Genomic DNA, 6,000 nt, shown 5'->3' on the forward strand with positions numbered 1-6,000 from the left:
GTGTGAATACACAGGCTTATCCGTGCCTTTGTTTTTCGCATGTATGACAATTAAAGTTGCTCATATCTTCAATTATGTAAATTAAAGCCACTAAATATTGTGCTGAAGTAAACAGAATAAAGGAATATCAAGAATGCGAAAGTTATCCTATTTACCTCTGATTTCGCTTGCCTGTGCCTTCTGATTTGAAGTTCTTCCCTCCATGAATACAGCTCTTTGTAATTTCTGACACTTTTATATTTTTAATGAAAGTTTCCATAGGGCATCTGCTTTAATCATCATTTTTGCTTGAACTAGGTTTACAAAACTGTACACAATTTGAATGCTGGTACAGTTCAATGTTGCCTATATATACACCATAAGTGGATAATTTTCTCCCAACGGTTAATGACACGGCCATTTTCAGAGAACTGAACGAGTGCTTGTATGAAACGATCAATTGTCAAATAATTATCAAATTAGTTGTGTAACTCAATTTCTAAGAAATACCTTTGACGACTGCCGTCATTGAATTTCATAATATCGATGCCGCACCTCATAAAAAACAGTTTTTTACACTTTCCTTAGGATCGTCGACTAATTAAAGAATCAACTTAGAAACCGTATTACATGAAAGGAAGCCGAAACATATGAAGAACGTGTGCACTTTTATGAGCTTTAACAAATTAATTACTGATCAACAGCACTGAATGACAATTCTATACTTTATTAAGCTGTAGGACTAGACAATCCCCAAAGGAAAGGCTATACATACACAGCCTCCGACTAGCCAATACAGTCTAGCAGTACGGGCCGTATGACTAGACACTATACATGTAGTTGTTCCGGGCCGCATGGTTAGCCTCTGCTTTTCTTTAAAGCGGGTATATACGATTTTGTCAAATATTTATGAATTTATATAAACTGTGTAAAAAACTTTTAATATATATATTTCAATATAAATGAAAATAAAAGTTAAGAAGAACATGTGTCGAAAAATGCGAAATAAGCCAGATATTTAATTCTGAAATTGAAAACGGCTGTACAGCCGAATTCGCCAGCATGTATACCATACATGTACAATGTGCATCTAAACTTAGTTTAACGGTTTATTTGAATTCCTGCAACGACATCTATTCATACGACACACCAACACTATCTCCGATCCTAATACAAAGACGAATGCTTCGGTTATTGTAGGAAAATATGTACGTCATTATCGGTTCGGGCGCTAATTTGTCTTTGCTGCATTTTATGAAATTCGGCTTTAATGTATAATTTTTCTTGCCTATTTTGTGTTATTGTAACATATTTTATCAATATATTACAATTAAACACATGTAAAAAATCGTATATATCCGCTTTAAATATCGTCTGGTGACCTAGTGTGGAATGGACCTAATATCAACAATTTTTTACAAAGTTGTTCGCCAGGGCAAAATCTTAGACGTAACTCATGTTTCTAAAATGCAAGATTGAAATAAACACAACCCACTGACATTTAGAGTGTGTATTTAAGCAAAGGTATAAATGAGTGTGTACTGTTTGTCATCCTATTTATGTTATAGAGATAACTTCGACGACCAAAAATGACGAAATGTCCCTTTTAGACGTTCTGAAAGCATAGAAAATATGATGAAAATGGTATATAATGAGATTCAATCAAAATTAAATAAAATTTTCAATCACCACTAAAATTTTATATGAACATTGTTGGAATATTGCTGATACCTATAACACTAAGAATATAATTTCACGATGCACATTCCCTTTTGACAACTTTTATCTTTTTGACAAATGATATACAACTTCAAAATACGTAAGCTTATTGGTGAACATAAATACAAAATAAATCTGCGAGCAATACTTTTTACCGTACGTCTTCAATTATTATTCAGATTGATTATAAGATGGTGTCCACACTTTTGCGTACATTTTTTCGTATTTTGCATCGATGGCCTTATAGGACGGGGTCAGAAATATCCACAAAGAAACATTGTTTTCTTTCATCAAAGCCAGATTTACCATCAAATTATGCAATCCAACCATTCCAGAACACTACGTAAATTCACCGAAACCAACCTATAAACAGACAGAAACTGCCATTCATCGGTTTGCAATTGTCCCTTTTTTGACAAGTGTTAAGGGTTGTGAATGTTCTATGGAGCTTTAACTGCTGACAAAGGAAACTACATGTATTTACCTGTTCACACAATGTGACAGTTATGTTATAATAAACTCGACTTGAACTATAAGTCACAACAGATGTCAGCATGTAGTGTATGCGGATTATTAGGTGAAAGCAATAAGATAAACAAAGTATGTTTTAACCTTTTCAGCCAGTCATGTTAACTATTTGTTCACTTATAATGTACTTTGTAACAGGTATCTCAATTTTGAATTCAATATGTTTCAACATTTTGCAAGGTATTTATATCATAGTGTGAACTTATTTTTCATTGGAACGTTAATTGTTTAAATATAGTATGTTGAAACTGAATGTACAATCTTGTCAAGATTTTTTATTTTATGTTCAATCACTAAGTTTCAAAAAGCATTTTCATAATTATACTCTGGACACATTCAAGTATTAAAAGAACAAGTTTATTACCTTGAAAGCTACGTCTGATAGCTGCAATATTCACTGCATTGAATAGCCAAGGAACTCACACAATACTAGTATTTTCCTGAAACTTCATTTTTATTGCATTTTACAATTCTAAATTTTACACTTGTTACTTCTACATCCTATATCTCTGATTTGCCTTGTAAAGCATACATAGCGACATATGTGATTGAGATAATTGTTATTTAATTTCAGTTTTATAATAAGATATACATGTAGTTAGCCTTTAATAAACTTTGAAATATTTCGGGGGTTATGATCAATGCCCTCTCCCCGCACCCTCCCCACCCAAAAAAATCAGGTACATGTAAGTTGCTTTGAATTAGATGTTTTTCACACATAAATTGAAAATCTGATAGGGTGTTTGATGACTTAACAGGTATTAAGGCATTAATAATACATGTATTTACAGAGTTTTGTTAACCTTGTTGGGAAATAATTAATGAGCTAATTATTTTTTCTATTTTGAATAAACAGTTGATGTACAGAGGACACTTTGGCAAGCAAGGGGCTCAAGCAGGCAAGAGAAATAGAACTTGAGCCAGATGCTGGAAATATCTTGACCTCCCTCCTGTCTAGGTGGAAGTGACTGTTGATGGAACAGTTATATAGTTACCAGCAGAAATGTTACTCAAGCCGAACACTTGAAAATATACTGGCCCCATCCTGTTTAGGTGGAAGTGACAGTGGTTGGGATTGTTATCTAGTGAGAAGCAGCCACGAAATTCAAGTCAAACACTGGACCTGTATTGGCCTCTAACCTGTTGAGTTGGAAGTGACAGTTGTTGTCTAGTGAGCAGCAAAAGTAGAACTCAAGCCAAACCCTGGACATGTTCTGACCTCCCTCATGTTGAGTTTGAAGTGAAAGTGGTTGTCTAGTGGGCAGCAGAAATAAAAAAATCAAGCCATACACTGGACCTGAACTGACCTCTTTCTTGTTTGGGTGGAAGTGACTGTTCCTCGGATAGTTGTCAAGTCAAGAATTACAAGCCAAGTCGTGTCAGGTAAGATTACATTGATATCAATAACAGCCACATTCTTAGTGGCATGTAGTCCAATCACAGATTGTGTGTTCAACTGTCAGAGGCAGAGGCAGAATTTTTGTCAAATTCTTATTTACTCCCTATTTATAAAATTAATTCTTAACAATATATTACCAAATAATGTTTTATTCATTGTTTTTGACACATCAACAATTCAACATTTTGGTTTATAGTCTTGGGAAAGCCTGGCTTTCCTTCTCCGTTTCTTTCTTTCCCATAATCGGGAAAGCCTGGCTTTCCTTCTCCGTTTCTTTCTTTCCCATAATCGGACAGCTTCGCAAGAGCTTATGAGTTCATCAATTATTGACGAAACCATGCTTTGGGTATTTGAATCTAATTGAAATATAAAGAAGTGAAACTCCAGCTGCTGGAGCAGTATTGAATTTTCATTAAAAACAATTAGTTGGTCCTTTATTTAAGGCAAGTGACCGATTGCCCAAACAGTACAAAACAGCACAATACAGCACAATACAAACCAACATAAACACAAAATATGAATAAAGCTGGGGTCACCGCCTTGGAACGGTCAATGCAAAGCATTGGGGGTTTAAACCTGGTTATAGAGCGCTCAACCTCACACTTGGCCCAGCAATATTCATAATACATTCAAGTGTAAATAAAATTTAACGTCATAGCATTGTAACTCAAATTAAACAATAATAAAAGGGAATTAAAACGCATTCAATTTAATTACTATTTAATTACTCAATTGCATTGAAGATACAAGAGTAACAGAATTACAACTTTTTGACGAACGATCAAATAAAACTATTAACATTTGTCAACTACATTCCTTCTTTATAGAAAAGATTTGAGAATGTAGAATCATAGAGTTAATATCTCAGATAATCATCGCGCAAATACAGGAAGAAGCAGCAATAATGGGTGTAAAAATTCCATATTACATAGCTTGATTGTTTATGTGACTGCTAAACAAATTAAAAATAATTAAATCAAACAAGAAACACTTTTCAGAGAGAAAATATACATAAAATGGAACATTATAAACCCAATGACCTATGCATGTAGATTACAACTGGGAAAGTCGGTCGTATGACGTCACAAAAATCCATAATGACATAATGACGTGAACAAATTCCAAGGGCAGTACTAAATAAAAATATTAATCGGGCTGTGCTACTAATAAAACAAGTTTACGTGATTTAATATTAAAAAGCAAATGAATACAAATGGTAATTCCATTAAAGCGACATTATTGGAATCAAACAGTATATAGGTGTTTTGACAACTGAAGACAGAAATGATTTGATGTACGATTTGAGTCCAAATGTAGTTTACATGCAGATTTGTTCATATGACACAATGACACAATTAAATGCCTACAATGTAGTACTCATGCAGATTTGTTCAAACGACACAATGACACAATTTTATTCAACAGTGAAAAATGCCTATAATATCACTAATGATTCCAAATTTTAAGGGAAGAAAGATATAGTGAATCGAAAACCATCAAACACGTGTTTTTAAGTACATAAGCATCGTATCCTTTTGATAAAAACAAGTTAATTAAATTGAAAAGTTTAATATGAACATTTGGTTTAACATATTTTAATTTGCGGACACGCTTCAAAACATCTCCGTAAAATGATGGATGGGAGATTCCATTATTTAAATGCCATTTTAAAGAAACATTATATTTTGAAATTAAATCACCATACTTAGAGTAAAATCTAGCAAATTTATTTCTTAAGTTATGATACAAAAAGCCTTGTTTTAGCAATTTTTTAGTTAATATTAGATTACAATCATTAAAATCTTTAATACACGAACATGCTCTGGCATAACGTACCAACTGCGAAATGTAAATACCATAGGAAGGTCCTTTAGGGATGTTGCCATCTAGAAACGGAAAATTCACAATTTCAAAGTTAAAATCGTCCCGTTTTTCGTATAAACTAGTTTTGAAAAATTATAATTAATAGTTAAATGTAAGTCTAAATACGCAGCGTCTGTATTGGATATACACGATCTATTTAAGACTAGTTCTTTTGGGTAGATTTTGTGAATATATTGTTCAAATAATGGATTATCTAAATTAAGTATGTCATCAATGTACCTACTAGTAAGGTTAAAACAATTAATCAAATCTACTTGCTTAGTTTTAGATAATTCTAACATAAATTCGCTTTCATAACAATATAAAAAAAGGTCAGCTATAAGTGGCGCACAATTAGTACCCATAGGAACACCAATAATTTGTTTAAATATTTTACCATTAAATTCGACAAACAAGTTATCCAAAAGAAAAGTAAGTGCTGCACAAAAGTCAAGACCAGTCCAAATGATGTAATTATCTAATATCTGATTAGTAAAAAAAGCTGTTTTAGT

The sequence above is a fragment of the Dreissena polymorpha genome, chromosome 7, assembly GCF_020536995.1.
Source record: "Dreissena polymorpha isolate Duluth1 chromosome 7, UMN_Dpol_1.0, whole genome shotgun sequence".
Classification (NCBI taxonomy): Eukaryota; Metazoa; Mollusca; class Bivalvia; order Myida; family Dreissenidae; genus Dreissena; species Dreissena polymorpha.